Source organism: Corvus hawaiiensis, chromosome 4 (genome assembly GCF_020740725.1).
Source record: "Corvus hawaiiensis isolate bCorHaw1 chromosome 4, bCorHaw1.pri.cur, whole genome shotgun sequence".
Taxonomy (NCBI): domain Eukaryota; kingdom Metazoa; phylum Chordata; class Aves; order Passeriformes; family Corvidae; genus Corvus; species Corvus hawaiiensis.
The window spans coordinates 31,242,302-31,263,751 of record NC_063216.1 but is presented as its reverse complement, the minus strand read 5'-3'; the positions used below and the strand labels follow the sequence as shown (position 1 = coordinate 31,263,751).

General features: G+C 43.9%; 1 protein-coding gene across 4 annotated transcripts in view; it reads right to left on the bottom strand.

The window, feature by feature from the left end:
* The window catches only part of GRIN2B (glutamate ionotropic receptor NMDA type subunit 2B), a 223,975-nt gene that overhangs the window by 99,726 nt on the left and 102,799 nt on the right, over positions 1–21,450 (bottom strand). The gene's annotated exons all lie outside the window — the stretch shown is intronic.

The following is a 21,450-nucleotide window of genomic DNA, read 5'->3' as shown; positions in this document are numbered from 1 at the left end:
CTACTGCTATCTGCATCAATATCTTTCGCTTGAGTGAAAACCAGGCAATGCACTCCAGTGCTGGCTGTTTTTCTATGCCCACATGGTACTATAAGGCACACGAGGAATTTGGGCTCAGCTGCTGACCATTTCTAAAAGATAATGGTCACACACTAGGCTCAAATTTTACAAGGTGTGAGATGGCAAGTGTTTTCAGACACTTCTCAGAGCTCAAGAGAAGGCGATGCTTTTTGGAGACAGAGCCTTTTACAATTCATGTCCATTCTTCTACATCATTATTCACAGTCTTTTGGATGCATATATCCTCTGCTCTCTTCACTGCCCTCCTCTGTTCAGTCACCAAGGTCTTCTTTTCCTCTCGAGAAAAGCCCACTAGTTAAACCCAGTAGTTAAAGCACTGGGTCCTCAAATCCTAAATGCCTGACTTCAGATAAGGATGTCAACCAAAGTCTCCCTAGGAAGGTGCCCTAAATTTGAAGATGTCATATATACTGATATAGAAGAAATTCTCTAAATCCCTTTTCCAGAAGTAATTTTATATCATAAAAAAATACTCTGCGTGGGCAGAACACCCAGACCTTCAACCACACACACCCCCAGCTGATGATCTGGATCTGCTGGGGGCACAGGCACGGAGTCAGAGGAAGAATGTTTTTACCAAATTAAAGAAGATGTGAAGAGAGGCTTAAGGGAAACTGAGTCCATCAGGGGGGCCACTTGCTGGGAGGACAGCTTGCTGGCATGGGACTTGCACTGAGGGTTTGCAATGCAAGCCCTCACCTACAGCTGTCCCCATGCAACGGCCCTCTTCAGGAGGTGGCTCAGGGCTCTGCACAGGACATTCCGGCACCCCTGCATCACACCCCACTGCCTGCACCAGGTTGGGCCCTAGGACAGCAGCTGGCCCTGAACCTGCACAGCATCCCCATAGCCCCTGGCTGTGGAACCAGTCAAGGATTGTTAGTAACAACACGGCATGGGAAAGAACAGGAGTGGCTGGAGAAGTAGCCCTGTGGAAGTAGGGCAGCACTTGGGAGACAAACATCCTTGTGCTTCCTGGAGATAATACAACACAGTACAGAGTAAGCGCAGGAATGAGGCCAAGAAGCAGCTATGGACTGTAGGGGGGATCAAGACCACCCAAGCCCTCCAAAGCCCTCCAACCCATTTTCAAAATGTGGGAAAAATGATCTGCACATGATAGCCAATTTGCATAGAGAGTGAGAAACCTGTCTTCAGGGCAGGGAAACCTAGCTATAAAAAGGTACCTCCACCAAGCCCAGGCAGCACCTCCAGGATCCTGGACATCCCATCATCCAGATCACCATGCTGGAACTAGGACTCACATCCCATCAGCCAGATGACACTGGAACCAGGAACAGTGATCCCTTTCTTTCTTCCTTTCTTTTTTGTTCTTCCTTTCTCTCTATAAATCCCCTCCCTCCCCCACCTCAATTAATTTCTTCCTTTCTCTCTTCCTTTTTACTCTACCCCTTTATTCAAAACTCACTGTCATGTGCTTATATGGTAGGTCAGGGACTAACATACCAATTTCTATGCCAAGTGTGTAATTTACTAATAAAACTTTGTGAGTTTTTGTGGACCCTCTGACTTTTGTTAACTGGCAGAGTCAGAGAGCAGGAAAAGAAATATGCTCCAATGTTTTTCCCCTGGATGCTGGTTCACAACTATCACGCTGAGGAACCAGAACTACAACCTTTCACTTTCACACCCAGATCACTGAGTTCCCCTCTCTGCTGCAAAGCCATAGAGCCAAATCTTATCTCAGCTATGCAGGTAAATCCCTGTGACTGTTTAGTTTTCCTCTGCTGCCCAGTTCTTCCGTGGCCCTCTTCAACACACTGATATTACAGATTTATACCATGATAATTAAGGTTAGGGGTTTGTATTGGGTCTGGCTGAGATGGAGTTCATTTTCCCACAGAAGCCCTCACACTGCTGTGCTTTGCAGTGGTACCTAGAAAGGGGTTGATAACACACCAGTGTTTTGGCTACTGCTGAGCAGCGCTGGCACAGCATCAGCACTGTACCTCAACATCCCCGCCCCATCAGTGAGCTGGGGGTGGGCAAGATCCTGGGAAGGGACACAACTAGGCCAGCTGACTCAAACTGACCCAAGGGGTATTCCATACTGTCTTGGGGTGACTTTATGATGTGTATCCCATATTGCTGCCCTATGCCCAGAAATTAACTTTGTGCCTTTCTATGCCTCTAAACTGAGCTGATATTGTATCAGCTCAGACACAGAAGCTAAGGGAAGGAAGAGGAACGGGGAGCATTCATTATTTACAATGTTTGCCTTGCTTCCCGGGAAGTGGCTGAACATTGCTTGCTGATGGGAAGTAGAGAATAAACCTATTTTTTCCTCTTTGTTTGTGCTTGCCCAAACTTTCACTTCTGCTTTAGTGAACTGCTTTATCTCAACCTACGAGTCATTTTCCATCCTATTTTCTCTTCTCTGTCCAGCTGAGAAGGGGAGTGACAGAGCAGCTTGGTGGGCACCCAGAGCCCAGCCACAGTGAAACCACCACAAGCTTGAATCTGTCTCCACTAAGAAAGGTTTGCTGTAAAAGTTTACAGGCAATCATACTTCAAGGGGCAAACAGATTCTGTGTGCCTAAAGGATCCCACCTGAGACTGAAACTGTGCTTCCAATTCCTATGATTGCTAAAGTTAAATGTTCATACCACGCCATTACACACATCTTAATTAATCCACTGATTGTTCCCATACTCTCCCAGATTAGGATACCCTCTCCTAGAAAACATTAGCTTATTAACCCCAGTCACTCCTTCTAAAGCAGTCCCAGAGCAGATAATTGCCTACCCCCTAAATGCCAAAGTATTCATAATGTTCTGATTTACCAAGAGGCATTGCAAAGTCTCTCTGAATATTTGAGTGGAGGAATAACACACAAGCTCTTTCAGAAGCATCATTAAAACCAGACAAACCTTTCAATCCATTTAGTGAAGTGCCTGGAGGTTGTCTTTTCAGAAGGAAAACAGAAGTAAATACAGCACACTGAAATTGAATACATGCAGTGCCACAGGCACCAACCCTCTTGCACATCATTTGAGATGCTGGTGTTTTTTCCAGCTCTTTTTCTTCAATTTATAATCAGCACATTTCAGGCTCATGTGAGGAGGAATCATAATAACCCTGGAGATTTTTATTTATCCCTGAGAAACGTATAAAGCGGGCATCAGCCAGGGAAGTTACTCCACTGTCTGCTGAATGTCAGCCAGGAAGTATCACTTCCCTGCCATGAGAAGGCAGCTCATAATTCAGCCCCACTCAAATCTCCACTCCTTCTGCTGTGGACAATTCACAAGAACTATCTGAGAACAGCATCAGGAGAGGGATATTATCAGCTCTGATCCAGAACTGAGATACCTTGTTCTCACAACTCCCACACCATTGCTGTTAAGTGGCCACGATAGGATGAGAGAAAATGGTCACAGGATGTGCCAGGGAAGGTTTAGATTGTATATAAGGAAAAATTTCTTCAGTGAAAGGGTTGTCAAGCACTGGAACTGACTGCCCAGGGAAATGGCATGGCCACTCTCCCTGGAAGTATTTAAAAGATGTGTAGATGTGGCACTTACGGACATGGTTTACTGGTGGACTTGGCAGTGCTGGATTAGTGATTGGACTCAATGATCTCTGAGGTCTTTCCCAACCTAAATAATATTTTGATTCTATGAATATTCAACTAATGCTAGTGGTGAGGTTCAAGGCTGCACCACCTTGCTCTGAAATCTCTTCCCAGAACACAGAATGCCTGTCATGAAGTCCAGAGAAGTAGCATTTTTTACTATGTTTTCTCCAAGAAGAGACCAAGGGAGGATGCATCAAGTGTCAGAAGATGTTTGGCCAAATCTTTGCCAAATCTCTCCCAGCATCCTGACCCCAAACTTGCCCCCTCTTCCAGTCTGCCACACTCTGTAGCTCTCGGCTAGAGCTCTCATCTGGAGCCTGTAACCTAAACATGCCACTTGGCTCCAAGAAGCATTTTACAAAAAATTGAGAAAAAACAGTATCTCTGGCAGTGCTTCCTTATCACTAAGTCTTCCCATGTTTGGGGATGATTCATGAGCTGCATGAGTTAATCTGTTTTGGTGAAGGTAGGACTGCAAAATATAGCCCTGTAGCTGAACACCCATGGCTGAAGAAAGGAGAAAGGGAGAGAACGAGGAAAAAGAAAAGGACAGCCTGTGGAGGATTGGATTTTTTTCTACTCTTTCACTTGTTTTTCTAACTGCTTGGATGGTTGGTTTTAGTTCCATGCTGGGGACTGGCACCGATTTTCTTTCATTGTGTGACATACGTTTTTAAATGAACATTAAAGGTGCTGAAAGCCTGGGGTAGACACTTTCTCTTTTTTTTAAGAAACATCATTTTCAGTTCAAACTGAAATAAAACAGTTAGCGTCTCTGCTTGCTGACTGAGGCCCAGGTTTAAGACCCTACAAGAACACATTCAGCCAGTAAGCAGATCTGTCTTGACCTCCTAAAAATGTTCCAGGAAGCCCACAGACAGAGGAGAGATCTACACTGCTAGAGCTGGTACCACCATCTCTTCAAACTGTCCTCTTCTTCCCAAGGTAAAGCCTTCCTTATAGATTCCTCTAGCTATGCCAAATTTTATCTTTAAGATTGACATTTTCCATATCAGATGTTCATGTCATGTCTGATATTTGACGAAGAATGAAGTTAAAATGGTCTGTTCTTTTCCAAAAACAGGCAAGAGGAAAAAAGCTATTTTACCAACATTAAGAAAAAGATAGTGACCTTTATAAAAAGCTCCAGTAGTTCTCTGCTTTCAAGGGACATGAATTTTGATGAGAGAGGAAAGCAAATGTTCATTTCATGCTGATTTTTCCCATACTTGTGAAAACCTAGACAGGCTATAAGCTTTTGGAAAAACTGCAATTTACAGTTGTTCAAGAAAAATTAAAAGAGCTTTCAAAAAAAAACCCAGCCTTTTTTAAATCCTCTCCTCACTGGACCTTCTATAGTCTAAGGAACTACACATAACTGGACTGGGGAAGCAGAAGAAGGAGGAATACACCTCTTGGGTTTGTATTTCCCATGATTGTGCCTGCTCCCTGCACATAGCAATCACTGGAAAAGGAGGCTGGCTAATTCCAAAGCAATAGGAAAGAGCTAGGAAGATGATCAGGATACACTGACTTGGGACACTGTGAGAAGTATGGGGCTAAAATGCTACATGGGAGAAGAGAACTGGGAGCTGTGACACCTGTACTATTTGGACAAAAAGACTGTGACTTGTTGGAGCTGAGGGGAGGGGAAGACAGATTGGACAAGGAGTCAGAATAGGAGATAAGTGGAAATAGATGAAAACAAGTGACACAGTCCACCACTGAAGGCTGGATTTTTCTAGATCCAGGTTCTGGACCCGAGATTAATTGTCTGTAAGGTAGATTCTAACTTTGCTAGGTGAGAACCAGACTGGGACAAGAAGCCAGAAGGGCAGAACAGACAAGGCAAGCTGGTGGAGACAAGACAAAAGAGGTCAGCAGTGGGAGAGGAAATCTAAACCATGGAGGTTGGCAAAGTGTTGGCTTATTCATTACACAAAATCAAACACTGCAGAACAGCAAAAACATCAGCATTATAGTTATTCAACCAAATTGAATGCATTTTGCATCCATTTTGCATAACTACTAAGAATCGGTCCCGAATCAACAATTTTTCTTGCAGGACCCCGGTCTCATTGAATGCACTAGATAGATTAATTGGGGAATCAAACTTAGCTGTTTGGAAAGTGGGCAGTAATCAAGTGAGAGGTTGAGAATGGAAAAAAAACCAGGAAAATCATATGGCTAAGCCAGCTGAAAGTTGTACTGCAAAGCTGGATTTGTCCCTGCCTCTGCAGGGTGGTGGTACGAAAAGAATAGAATAGAATAGAATAGAATAGAATAGAATAGAATAGAATGTTTCAGTTGAAAGGGACCAGCAACAATCATCTAGTGCAAATGCCTCCTAAACACTGACAGGCTTGGAGCATTGACCACCTCTGTGAGAAGCCTGTTCCAGTGTTTGACCATCCTCTCAGCAAAGAAAACCTTCCTAATGTCCAGTCTAAACCTCATATGGCACAACTTCAAACCATTCACATGCATCCTATTACTGGATACCAGGGCGAAGAGATCAGTAAAATCTTATAAACCATACTTTTTCACAAGCAGTCTCTAAATCTGTGCACCCTACTTTCTGGATGTTTAACAAAAGCTGGACAAATCCTCTGGCCCCTCTTTTTGGTCCGGTGGCAATTCCAAACAAAAATAAGTACTGTACTGAGACCCCAATTTTGGCAAATCAGTAAATATAAAGTTTTGACTTTGTTGAAAGAAGATATACATATATTCAGCCTGTCTTCTTTTGAATCTGAACATCATTTTTTCAAATGAAAGGAAGATGCATATTGAAGTCATAAACTAATTTGAATTCGAAATTCAGTGTTTCATCTCAAATATATTGAAAGAAATATCAAATTAAAATTAAAAAAAGGAAATGGTTTGGAGGCTGTTTTGCTTTTCTCCTGGGTTCAAGACGATTTCTGCAAAACAAACAATTATACAGCGTATAAACAAACAGCCCATATAACTTGTATGTCACCAAATTTGTATTTCTACATTAATAAAAAATCAATGAAAACCGGTGCTCAGTCCTAGGTAAGACTTGGCAGGGGGCAATTGAAGAATTGCTGAGTTGAAGACAAAGAGAAATTTGCTTTGAACACTGAAAGCATTCTGTAATGATCAGTACTTTGAATAATGAGATGCTAGGTGTCTCAGATGGGCCATGAAAAATTAATAGACATTTTTGACCTTAATCTTGCTGCACCTCAGTTCCCGCCTATACACTGGATTTACATAAAGCAGCTTGTGTCCTCTCATCTCGTAGGAGTAGGGTGAAAATCCATGAACTTCATGAGATACTGGCCTAACATGCCACAGATTTGCCTTGAGACAAAGAATCCTCAATTCTCAGCAGCCTGTGAAAGCGGACACAATACAAAGCTTAAAGATACACATTAGGCAAGGCAAAGGAAACAAAATACTGAATCACTGCTCAGTCAGGAAATGTCACCCATCCTGCATACAGAGGCAGGCAGGGGTCCTACCTTGAAAGATAGTACTGAAACCACTGCTCTGTAATGCATAGACACAAGAATGCCAAATTAAGATTGCAGCCTTAATTCTGGCATTTTCTTCTGTTTGAAGTGCTTGCCTTTGCAACCTAAATAATATTCTTCTGACACATTTGTGTGTACATAATATATGAAAGGCTCTTGGCTCGGGGGCCTTGGGCTTCACAGAACATTGCAGCAGTCCCCCTGAGTTTTCCTCCCCAGTTATTTTGCTTCCAGCTCGTACCAGTTTTGCAGCACTGTATCAGAGCTTGTCTTTTCCTGTGTCCCTCCTTTACCACATGCCCTTCCTCAGAACTGCTTCCTCACCTCCAGCCACCCACCCTGCCAGCTCCCCAGCACTGGCTTTCATTGCTGCATTGTTAATTATTTGCTTGGGCAATCACGATCCTAGGACTACGAGCACAGACAGAGGTCTCGCTTCATTAGATATAAAACAGCAAATACAATTGCTAGAGGTTTCCTAATTTCAGGGCAAAATTGCAATAGTGCTGGTTTCTGCATCCTTCCCAGATCTGGTGCATGATGCAGAGGTGCCTGACTCTACCTCTTCTTTCTTTGCAACCTTCCACCCAGTAACTGTACTGGTGGGAGGCAGAAAGGAAAACCTTGACTCATCACACCTGTCTCTAATGGCAGTTGTCATGCTCCTTCTAACCCCAGGTTCCCTAACATTTTCACTGCTGTATAACTTCTGTAGTATTATAGTCCTTATTCGTACCTCTTTACCTGAACAGCAGCTTAAACATTCCCAACTTCTCACCTGAAAGCTTCTTTTGGGGTAAAACTCCCTTCAGAGAATTTCTGGTATGGTTTTGTTCAGCCTGCAAAATATGCCCACAGCCTTATGCAAAGACCATACAGACAATAAGTTTGCATCAAATGAAACAAAGAGACCATATTAGGGTGGGAGTAGGAGCTAATGTTTAAAAAACTTCTGTGCAGAGGGAAACATAATTTAGAAATTGCCAAAAAGGCACTACTTGAAAAAAAGAGTTCAGAGCTTCTTTAGTTTTCAACTTTTTTTTTCCTACTAATACTAAGCTTCAGAAGTTGAAAATGTCAAAACAATAGACAAAGACCAATCCAGTCCAAACTGTGGATAATCCTCTTCTCCCTGGCATCATGACACCAGTCAGTGCAAGATTCTCCTTTGCTAACACCCCTTGTCCTGTCCTGTTGTAAGTTACTGACTTACTCTTTTTTCTTGTTCTTTCTCTCCCTTTTCTCTCTGTCTCCTGGCTCTCTCCTCTGGCTCTCCCTGGTGAACAGTGAGCTGCAAGAAGCATTCCTGGGCTAGAAATTAACATATTAATGAAGAAACAGCCTTGAAGAAGGGTTGAGAGATGGGGAGAAAACAGAGAGAGGAGGAAGACAGAACAAAATAACAAAGGGAAGATATAATGAAGAAGGGACACAGAGCCAAAGCACAAAGGGAGGGGAAAAAAAGGCCTTTCTCCGGAACCTCTGCTGTTTCAAATACTTCCATGGGAAGAAAAGATGAAAGAGAGGAAAAGAAAGGGGTTAGGAAAAATGGGGTGGCTCTTCTGTTTTAAGCTAAGATTTAATATTTCTATAGAAAATAATCACCTATTGAGGGAAGGATAAGAAAATGGAAGATGGCAGTGATGGAAGGACACAGAGACACACAAAGGGGACATGACTGATAACAAGAGCAATGGGTTCATCCCTAGCTGTTTGCAAAACACCACGAGCATGGAATCATGGAAATACCAGTGCAATAAGCTTTGCCTATGGGCTATTGCCTCCCCTGCAACCTCCTGTTCTCTTCTTCCACAATGTGAACCTGCAAGCCTGCCCCAAAAATTATGCTGAAAAAGAAGGATAAAAGGTCAATTAGCAAGGACTACTGTTGATCTGGCAAGCTCACAGGCGTCCCACTCCCAACCCCTCTCAGCGGTCTCTCAGGCAAACAGTGGGAAACCCATTAGGATCAGTGGGTTGAGGAGGAAGCAAAAAAATTGTTAGTTCAAACATCTAAGTACTTGTTCCATCCTCTCTGTTCCTCTGTTTGACTACCCACCATTTACATCCTTCTATAGAAGCACTGCAGAAGAACAGATTCTGAATAATGCCAAAGAATATATTCTAAATTTCCTCTTGCACCCACTGGCCAGAACAAGCCCACCGTTCTTATGCCTGCTGACAAGACAAAAGGGGGGGAAAAAAAGGGATTCCTGGCGTGAAGAAGGAACATAAAGAAATAGCGTTTTTAGTGGTGAAATACGTGGCAGACATGGCAAAACCAAGGCATAAGGACTTGACTAGGAAAACAAGCTTTTTGGCGTAGGTAAACATCATCAGTAAAGGTGTGAGCTGTTACCAGAGAGCCATTCTTGTAAAACAGACCCGTCTCAGTTTATCCCCATCTTTCACAGTCCCACCAGCATTTGCCACCAGAGAAAAACTTGTTCCACAGCTCCCTGGTGGTACCAAGCCTTGACACCTCACCAGACTACAGCAACACTGAGAACACCCTCAATACCCTCAGTGCTGAGGCCCACGGTCTTGTGCAGCAGCCTCCTAGAGGTGTAGTGATTAAGTAAATAGCCTGAGGCACAACAGTGCTTGTCTCCTTAACCAGCCCAACACCTCCCTTCTGCTGTGATGGTGAGGGGAGCAGACCAAGGACCGTTTGTCACTCAGCCATCTCCAGAGGAGACCCCTAGGTGCTACCACACAGCTTGCTTTGATACTTAAAGAAACTTTCAGCATGAACCTCTGTCACAAATGTGACAAATTTATATGGCTGCTTTCCCTTGACTTCTCAGGTGACAAGAGGAAGTTCAGGGATTTCCTGGCATAGGAGTTCCCACTGCTCAGCTTCAGCAGAATAGCCACAGCCAAAGTCACAGCATCCATGCAACTGCCTGGTTTTGGGTACTTCTGCTGCTCTGACCTGTGGCATCTGAAAAGGCAAGGCAAGCTCCAAACCACACAGAGGAATAAAAGTCAGTGTCACCCACAGCCCTCCACTTAGAGAACCAGCTGCATGTCCTTCACAGTGAGTGCTCTAAAACCAAGCCCAGTGATGCTTTATATTTCCCCAAGTGGTCCTCCAGCTGCACCACATCCCCACACTCCCTTTCTGTCAGTGCCTTCCTCTGGGGACCTGCTTCCACACTGACAACTGATGGCTGCAACAAATGTTTCTGAGCTGCTGCAGCTGAGCACCAAGAGGCAGAATCCCTTCTGCAGGCTTTGTGAGGATTCAGAAGTGGGTGACAAAAAGGGACGAAATCAGCAACAATGCAAACCAGCCTGATCTGCAATGCAAGTTGGTGGATGCCTCTCACTTCGGCAGCTCTCCTCTCCCCTGTGGCTAATCCTACCCCTGAATGCCTACATACCCTCCTTACTGGCTTACATGGTACTCCCAGTGCCACCCACTGTTGGAAGTGCCATGCTTTTCTCATCTGGCTCCCTCACTCTGCCAAACTTTCTTGTTAAGCAATTTCATGGAACTATAATAAACTATTCCGAATCAATTTCACAGCATTGCAAAGCTTGTGCCTTCGTCAATTCAAACTTGAGCCTTCCATGCAAAATTGCTTGGAGAAAAAAATACAAATCAGTAAATTAAGTAAACTTCTCACTCTAGACAGTCAAACTGGGGCCTTTTCCAGAACTATCATCTTTCCACAGCCACCAGAGAAACTGTGGCTTGGTGCCACCTCCAGAGCATTTCCTGGAGCACCTCTCCTGTGAAGAAAGGATGAGAGAATTGGGTTTGCTCAATCTGGAAAAGAGAAGCCTTTGGGATGACCTAATTGTGGCCTTTCAGTACCTGAAGGAAACTTACAGGAAAGATGAGGCAAGACGATGTAAAAGAGCGTGCAGTGACAGGATGAGGGGGAATGGGTTCAAACTGAAAGAGCCTAAGTTTAGATTATGTATTAGGAAAAAATTCTTTACTGTGAGGGGGGTGAGGCACTGGAACAAGTTGCCCAGAGAAGCTGAGGATGCCTCATCCCTGGGGATGTTCAAAGCCAGGTCAGATGGGACTCTGAACGATCTGGCCTAGCTGAAGATGTCCCTCCCATGGCAGGGGGCTTGGAACTAGATGATCTTCAAGGTCCCCTTCCAACTCAAACCATTCTGTTATTCTATGATTCATCTGACCTCTAGTCTCACATTTGCAAAAAGCAAGACCTTCTCCATCTCAAAGCTACATTAAAACCAAAACAGATCTCCAAGTAAAGCCCCCTAATATCTCAGCTACGTGCCTGAAAGGAAAGGAAAAGGAAACTGAGACAAAGGCAGCAGAGCATGCAGAATTCTGAAATAATGGTTCTGCTGCACTTCCTGGATTCTGGGCAAGTCAAATGCTGGAAAGCCTAATATCCCACGCTGCCCTGCAGAACAGCTTTCTGACATGAATACATACTAGGCATACTGAAGAGCAGCTGCTCGATGTTCAGATTTATTCAGAGGCTGTAAGCATCTGTATTTTGCACCTCAAAGTCTTCACAGTCCCTTGGTGACGCTGAAGAGCATTTTGTCATGGCTTAAGCATCAGCTCTTGTATGGTCTCACCATGCCCTACGTCACTACTCAGATGCAGAAGGACAACATCAGCATCTTTGCGAAGAAGGTGGAAAGCATCGCTTGCAGCAATCTGTTTGAGGTACCTCATGTCATTCACAGGGCCTAATCTGTCAGTGACACATTAAGAGGGAAGAAGGCAATGAAAGCTTTTGGGAGGACCATCTTTTATATATGACATCTATTACCCATGTGGCTGCATCCTCTCAGAGTTTCATTGCCATCAACCCTTTTGCTCCCCATCCAGTTCTGGATATCGCTCATCTGTAACCAGTGGCAGGTATGCAGCAGCCTTGTTGGACATCTCCCTCTGCCCAGGGCTGTCTCCAGGGCAAATATGCAGATAATCAATGTAGAATCTAGATAAATCAGCTCAAAACATGTCATGCTCTTGGAATGAAGGAGGTCACTGAAATTAGATATCATTTGCTCTTGAAGTCTGCACGCTGGAAAAGCTGCTAACCTCCTTCCTGAAACCACTTCTGGAGCTGCTGGCTGCCTGCTTTGCACAGCCACACGAGAGGCATGTATGGCACTGCTGCTAATATCTTGCGCTCATTAAACACCCCCAATGTCTTGGCGAAAATCCACCTCTAGTAAATTCATTCTGCCAGCTGAAATTCCTCGTGCAGCTCCAGCAAAGGTGCAGTATTCATCTCTACTTCATACTCTATTCTGTCGAACAGTTGCTCTATTTCGCCCCAGAGATGGCTGAATTTTTGTGGTGAATTAAGCCATCCCTTTCTACTTTGTAAAGTGCTTTGGAACTGCAGATAAAAGATGCTACGGCCTGTCATAAATAAATGCAAGATGCTGACGCTGCTACTGGAGGTAGCCATCTTGCTGAAAAATTATTTCATTTGTGACACTAATAATACAGGGAAGAACACTGGGCAAGACACTGAAAACTCATTTCCATCTTGTTTTAATACAGCTTCCAAAACCAGAAAAAAAGCCAGCATTGAGTCAGCATTTGTGCATTTTTAGCCACTGTCACGCTACAGAGATTCATGGGTTTTCAGTCCATTGTGGCAGCTCTCTTCCACCATGACCACACCATCAAGAGGGTGACCTCTTCATCTGATTATCTGCTGTCTCTCCAGATCCTTAACAAAGACCATCACTAAGTTCACCACAGCTGGTTTTCCACCATTTCTCATGGTACACTACTGCAAAGGGGAGGCCTAATCACCTTAGCATCTTTATTCAATCAAGACAGGTATAGAGACCTGTTTGGTGTGATATAACAAGCTCAGAAATCTCTCCACAGGGGTGGAAAAGAGCTTTCTTTGCATGAAGATGGCTGGCAGCATTCAGCCTGATTGATCATTTCAAGGGCAACTATGGTTAGATTTTAATATTCATCTTATATTAAGGTGCTTGCAGGCTTGAGTAGGGACATTTTTATTACTTAAATCAGGAGAGAACATGCTGCAGAAATGATAGAGCAGGGTGTACTGAGCAAGCTGACAGGTCTCTGCTATTTCTATTTTCTTTGTTATTATTTCACTCACATTCAAGCTTTTTAAATACCACATTTCTAGATTATATTTCATTCAAATACTTCAAGAAATATAGTGCACAGTGAATGTCCAATACAAAAAAAATTACACTAAGGTAACATACATCACCCTCAAATGTTTATATTCAAAATCACATTTTCTAACGTTAGCAAAGCAGGAATCCCATGTCCAACAGTGCAAGCCTGAAGTTTGAAGTGAAGCTAGCTTTGAGTTATTTGTCCACACCAACAGAAATCCCACTGCCGGCTAATTATTTGAAAGCAGAACAAATTCATAAATTTCACACTCTCTTAACTCAAAATTGGATGAACAGGGATTTTTTGCTCAGATTTTTCAAAAAATGTTCACCTTTGGACTGTGAGTGAAAATAAAATTTGCAAAGTAAAACAAAATGTACTTTAAAAATTATTGCTACTTGAAAATAGGCCAGTGAAGAGGTCTGTGCACTGCAGAGGGAGGTCTGGATTCTGCACAGGTAACAGGTATTCAAAACCTGTTACCTGTGCAAAATTTGGTTGGGTCCCTTTCAGATAAGTATTCAGCTGCCCCACAGGTATGCAGATCCACATTTTCCCAACATGTGGGTACAAGACTCAAGTAACCCTTTAAGCAATTAAGCAATGATTTTGAAAGGAATTTCATCGGCAGCATCTAGTCAGGAGTGCTCTAAGCCTCAATTCAGAAAAGCACTTGACCACGCACAATCTCTTGGACAAAGCATAGATGGCAAAAGCCACTGAACAGCAGGTGCTTCTGCAGGGGAGCAGGCAGCTGTTTGACAGGGCTCAGCTCCATCACGCAAGCATGTAGGACAGAAAGGGGAAAAGAACACCCCATTGAAAGTTAAACCACAGGAACAGTGTTAAAACTGCAGAACGCTAAAAAATCTCATCCCAGACATACCAGGGTTAATACCTCCACTCTTTTCCAAGAAAGGTCACCTAAATTAATTTTTTTCCTTTTTTTTAGTGAATTTCTAACAACACAAAGGCTGTCATGCCTCCCCCACCCCCGCCTTCCAGGAGGGAGCACTAGGTGCAAGCAGCAATGGGGTCTTGTGTCTTGTCAAACCGAATCGTGAACCCAAATTGCATCAAAGAGAAGAAAAAGCTGCTCCAGAGTTGCACAGGGAGCCATAGCAACATGGCAGTTCCTATTTTTAAAAACTTGAAAGATAGTAAGAACATTAAGTCTGAGGGGAGGAGAGAGGGGGGGAAGAAAAAAAAACCAAAAAAAAACCCCTACATTTCTATCAGAAAGGAAAAAAAAATGCACATGTTCCTGATAGGTGCCAGTGATGAAGCCACATATGGCCAGCCATCAGTGTGCAGGTGTGCAAGCCAGAAAATATCCATTGCCCCATCAAGCCAGTTCTTGAAGGAAAGAGGGTATTTCTCACCTTCCCTCTGCTGCTCTGCTAAAGCAGGATTTCAAATTCCCTGAGGTGCTTTAAAGCCCACAGCGCCCTAACTGCATTTTGTGATCAGAGCAGGATCAGCAATGGCGTAGCTGGTGCTAAACTGTAGCCAGAGCTGGGTTTGTGGTTTCAAAGCTCCACCACAGAGGGGAGGATTTTGACTCATTTTCCATGAGGAGTGGAGAGAGTCTGAAGGCACACGTTAAACATATTGTCACCAGCAAGTGAAGTTGCCACGGTATTAGCACTAATTGGACTTGGCTGCAGAGCAGAAGATGTCTCAGAGGGCTGGAAGCAGAACATGGACATTTTCCCATCTGGAAACTGATGGTGCATACCAAAATTCATTCCCAGCTGGTGGATTTTGGAGGCGTTTATGAAAGGGTATGTCCTTTAATCAAAAGATAACTCTTGCCAAAAACCCACCACTTCATGTGAACCCTTCTATTAGCTCAGTTGGTTAGAGCAAGGTGCTAACAAGAGCAAGGTTGCAGGTTCAATCCCTGCACGGGCCATTTACTTAAGAGTTAGACTCAATGGCCCTTGTGGGTCCCTTCCACTCAGAGTATTTTGTGATTCTGTGATCCTATTTTAATTGCAAAGAGGGTGAAACACCCAACCGTCCACTCAGAACAAGTGCCTCCTCTCCCTTGCTGACAAATCCCAGCTATGCAGGACTAAGGCACCCTGTGGTGCCTGCTGAGGAACAAACATTTTTGCTGTGCCATCATATACTCCCACCGAGAAGCCAGCGATCTCCAGTATCCTACTAGCATACAAGTTAGTTTGACATTTGACCTTCCACTGCAGGACAGCTGTGCTTCCCACTGCCCAAGCAGTACTGCTTAAGAGCTGGGCAGAGCAAGGACAGCCAGATGCAGGCTGCCCTTCTGTATCAGGCACCCTTAGCAGCCCGCCTGTATGGGGGAGGTTTGGATCAAGAGCATGTTACAAACTGCCCTCAGCATTCCCCTCCAGTGACAGAAAAACAAGGAGTCAGAGGAAGTCAACACTTCCTCCAAGATGTGGCGGTACACAACTGTTCACCTCCTGACCAGGTATCATGAATAACCAGTAGCCCCAAACCAACGAACCCAGCACCTTTCACCAGCACTGCACCACTGCAATGCACACAGGGCAAATGAAATGCAATAGGACATGCAAGACCGGGGCAGAAAAAAGAGATGGCAGTATGCACGAACAGAGACTTGAATGACGTACAACAAGGGATGCAGGGAGGCAGAGAGACCATGACAGAGGCAGGAGGTACAGGCCAGCCCCAGCCTCCAGCTGCTGCTGGAGCAGTGACAGGAACAAGCAGATTTCAGCAGCAGGGATCTCTAATCTGTCACCAGCGCTCAGGCCACATGTTGCCAGTCTGCACCAGCCTGATGGCAGCAGGACACACCAACCAGAGGGAACATAATCAGCTGCTAACAAGACATGGGCTTAAAGGCTCCAAAAGGTCAAAAGTTACATACGCCTCCTCACCCTCCAAATTTCTGAAAAGGGCAATTTCTGCATCCTTGGGAACATGCCACTTACACCTTCTCTCACCACCTCTCCAGCATAAGAAGCAAGTCCCAGCACTGTGCCTCCCACAACTGGAGCATCACAGGATTCAAGGGCTGGAGCAGGGCTTCCCAGCCAGCTGCCATGCAGGGAGATGTAGCCCTGCCAAACTGAGTGAGACAGGGCTCCTGTCTCTTAGTATGAGGGTCACTCGACAAACCTGTGAATTAAGAAAGAGTGATGCAAATGGCCCATTGTCCATTCCTGCCCTCAGCTCCCCAGCTGCACCATGTGAAGGTGCATGGCCCACTCAACTAGGACACAACACAGAGTGGCTCCATGGCAGTACCTGCAAATGACATATGATGACCCCTGTGTCTGACTTGGAAGGCGATGGCTGCCATGATTGGAGAGGAGAGGGCAGGAGGGTGGGTTGAGAGAGACCAGAGAAACAAGGAAAGGTGTTTCCTGGGCACTGTCCTTGGCACTGACCTGGAGAAAGCAGGTCCAGGGTGCTATGGGCATGGTGCTGCTGACAGGTATCAGGGTGACACAATACCCTGAAGGAGCACTGCACTTTTTTAGGGATATGTACAGCCCATATGGTCTTGAGTTTCCAAGGAAGCAATTTGTTTGTACAACCCAATTGCAAGAACTTTCTCTGCTCACTGACTCACTGTTCAGGTATCTAAGCCCAGAAAATCCTAGTTTCTATTAGGGAAGTGCAGCCATGTGAGAACAGAGCTTGCCCTGGTTGTTTCAGGGAAAACAGTTTCCAAGCACTCATCAAAGGTTCTTCTGCATTTCTTATCTGTTTGGCAAGGTAAAGCTACAGATGAATGTTACTTCCCCCAGAGTGGAAGTGTCATGTCCAAACAATGCACTGAGCAAGCTTGCCAGCTGTTTGCCTATTTGAAGAATCTGAGGTACAGAATTGACCTTAACTTTGTTTCCCTCTAAAAGTATTTCTTTGCAAAGGTGGTATAATTCCACATTTGTATTTTAATTCCAAGGCAAATGCTCCACTGCACTTTTTATTAAAATGAAATCTGGTGTGTGCAGCCTGGTGTTAAATGAGAGACTATTAAAGCCAATCAGTGGAGAACTCATTAGTAACCCTACAACAACAAACTAGTAGTTATGGCCCAGCATTCACAAGCAGCCATGACAACAAGTAGAAAGAACCCAGGTCTCATTGAAGGCTACAATAAAACCACAGCTTATGTAGCCCAAAGACTGTGAATATCCATACAAAACAGCTGAGCTTCCATTCCTCAAATATGTGCCAGAAATTATATTCCTTTCTTATGACTCATCTCTGAATTCCACTCCTAAGAATACTCCTGTCATTTAGTTATTTCTTCCCATTTCGAAACTGTAATGAGAAGCACCAATCCAGAGCTCAAGGAAATCTGTCCCATCAATTAAAATAACGAAATAAGCAGAAGGCTGCCTATAAACACATCCACCTCTGCCCACTCACTCCTCAGCAGCCATGGTGAAGGAAGAAAAGATGAGCTTTGCAGGATGCCTAGAAGCCTAGCAACTCTCCTAGGAAGGGCCAAGAGTTAAGAACTCCTTATCTGAGCATTTCTTTCCCAACCTTTGAGATCTTCTCATTCAGTAGAAAAGAGGAGAGCACACAGTAGTTTTGCTGGGTGCCCAGAAGACCAGATATTGGGATAACTATAAACTTGGTAGACTGAAATATTCATACCAGATTTCTTTCTGGGACAATGAAAGAATAAATGAATAGGTAATTATGACAAACAGAACAAAGAATTAAAGACTGTAACTGAACTGGGAAACAGCATTTGGATATCTGGACTCCAAATTACCACCTAAGCCTATTATCAGCATAAATTGAGATAAATCCCTCACTAGAGGAAAAATTCCTCAAAAATCATTCAAAAAGATAACTAACAAACCTTGTAGAACAAACCTCTCTCAAAGTATCATTTTACTACTCTTTAGTGGAGTTATCTCATCAGCAGGTTCACTTATTGGACAAAATCCAAAATGTTCAATGGTCGTGATCATACTTCTGCAGTTCCAGTCTAACACAAAAGAGAACCAGTTTCAAAACCGACAGAAACAGTTGCTATGAGACCATTAGTGCTACAAGAAGATGCAGACCAAACACCTACCTTGTCAAGAAATGGCATTTAGATAACAGTCTGTCTTGTTTCTTTTTGTGCTTGCAGCCATACTTCAAATAAAACTTTGTTTGCACAAGTTCTTGCAAAAATGAACAAGTGTCAGTGTAAAAAGGAGGAAAGATATGGAGAATCTGAACAACATTCAGCTCATTTTCTCCTTACTCCATTATACACCCAGATCAAACACTGACACCTTGTTGAGCAATACCATTTGATTTTAGCTGCATTCAGAACAACTGCTCTTTTAGAAAGACAAGGAAAAAAAGTAAGAAATGGTCAGAGTTCAAAGGCAGATCTTGGGAAATGACTAATTCACAGTCTTAGTGTGTAGTGTGCCACAGCTGAACTAAATTACACATTTTTTTAGTTGGATGTGTCACTCTCCAAAGAATAAAATGGAAAAATTCCTTTACTGCATTGCCTCCCAGCTATGGATTTGAAGTAAATTGGACCACTTTGGGTTAGCTTCAAGAGTTTCTGAAACAGTAGCTACAGGGTGATGCCTTATCTGAGGTCACATACACATACACTTTGTCTCCCCAGACATCAAGCCCACGTACATGCATTTCTCTGTTCTGTGTAGGCATGTGGAGGGGGAACTGTAAGTTGCAGGTTGCTGAATATAGTATTGCTGGATCCAGAGCAAGGCTGAAATTAGCTTTCCAGAACCTGCAGTCCAGTCCAAAATGAGCCAAACCGTGTTCCAGACAGGCAGGTATTGCTGCTACCTGGTGTGCACAGTGCACAAGTACTGTGGGATCCTAAGCGGTGGAAGGGGCTAGGGAAAGTATGGAGTAGCCAGGTCTGCAGAATCTGTAATATCCCAGACAGAAAAAAGCATAGCAAGAGAGGTTTAAATCTTAGTACATAGTAAATTCCAGCAAATTCAATGGAACTTGAAGGTATGAACACAGATTACAGCTATTAATCTCTGTGGGTTTTGGCTCAGTAAGGTGAACTCACATCTTCATGACTGCCTCTTTCCACATCTTGTGCTTCTCCTCTACCTCTCCTCCTGAACAGACTTCTGGCGTGAGGCTGAGCTTGAAGTCTTCTGATTTCTATTGAACCCTTGGATTTGTAAAAGCAATGGCTTATTTCAGACACCACTAGCTTCTAAACTTCAAAAGGTGCCTGAAAGTAATTTGACTTAAATAAAAAACTAAGCACCTAACTCACTGAAGTCAAACTTTTTAACCATCTCACTTGGAAATACAGAGAGGGTGGAAACATGGGCAGGTGGTGGGGAGAAGGAGGCAGGGTCAGAACCCCCTCACAGGCCAGCACCATGTGGGGAAAAGCGAATATTTGCACTGTGTTCACAAGTAACTGCAAAAGTATAATTATTTCTGAGTTAGCTCAGGTGCCTGCAGCCATCTACACAGTGGCAGAACAGAGCTTGGCACAGACTGACTGACTCTGCTTCTCAATGAGACTGATGTCAGTACCCAAACTAAGCTGGGTATATCTACACGTACTGGCACTCATTCCTGTGAATACTGTAGCCAAAGCAGACAAAGGAGCAGAAACAGCATGGTTTGGGCCATGAAGGTGAGAAGAAAGCTAGGATCTTCAAAAGTGACAAGAACTGCTTTCATGTGGGGTGCCCAGGCTTCAGGGCATATCTACACGGCACAACAGTACTGTCACATCTACACTCAAGAGTCTCTGAGCTGGCGACTTCTAAACAATGCAAAAAGGTGCTGTGCAGAGAGATTGTGTTGGGTCCTTGAAGCAGCGTAGTTATATGGGTATGATGTTATGCATAGGTTAATACAGTGTCAACAGAACTCATTAGCAGAAGGTCTCTGCAGAATGCTGCATCACATAGCAGGGAGTGTTTTGTTTTCTAGATAACTGCTGAAAAGACACAGTAGAGCTCCCCCCAAAATCCCTCTTCATTTGGGTAGAACAAAAGCCTGCCTTGATGTTACTTCTCATTACTTTGTATACTCTAAATATATTTTCCCTGCTTAATCATTCCAGTGATGACTCAAAAGAGCAGCAGAAAAAACCCTTACCCCTAAGCCTAGCTGGAAAGGAAAGAGATAAAAGCTTTGGGCACCTTTGGTAGTTTCAAGGCCTACATAGAGAAAAAAAACAGCATAGGGAGGAGGAAGTAAAAACAATAAGAGCTGGTAATATGCCAATGGATCACAGAGACAAAGAACAAATAGCAATATGGATAATCTATTGGGCCAAAGAATAAAGTTCTCTTACAGTCCCCAGCATTCGGGCAAAGCAATAATCTGCTTTCTTGTCCTCTAGTACCCCTATCTGCCTAGGACAGTTGACAGCAAGGGGTCACAGCATGCAGACCAATCCATCACATTTGCACTGCTCAGTGATTCAACATGACAAATGAACAAAGACACTGAGCTTGGTGTGGCCTGATGGCTACTGCCTGGATTGTCCTTGTCACACCACAAAGGATCTAACATATCCAAGGATTTTATGTGTAAAACATTGGACAATGACAGCTGAGCAGGTCAGGGGGCATCTGGATTCCATATCTAATTATCTGGGTTGCTTTGCTACATGCTAAAATTCCATGTCGGACAAAAAGGAACATTTAGTGATCAGAGCGCTGTTCTAGAGGTTGTTCCACCACAAGCTTCCTCTATGCCCTTAAACAGATGTCATAGCACTGTTTCTTAGGAAAATCTGACTTTGGATACAAAAAAAGATGTTTATTCAAACAGGTTTTCTCAGTGTTTAAATACCCTTTTCAATTTTGAAAAACCTGCCGTTCCAACCGAGGTACTAGGCTTTCTGCATAAGGTACACAAGAGAGAATGGTGCCCAAAACACCCAACAGACAACAGCCAATGAAGTGCCAAAGAGCAGGGTGACAGCACAAGCCCTCCTCTGAGGTAAACCAGATTCTTAAGACATCCAAGGGCTCTAAAGGCTTCGAGGATGAAGGAGGATCTGAGCAGAGTTGATGGCTCTAACTCTTTTTGCATCTCTAGTTCTCCACATCTCTTTACACTTCCTTTTCTCCTGTAGTTCAGCAGAAGGACACTTGGTGTACAGACAACAGTTGCCATGAAACTATTCCAGATAGGTTACACTA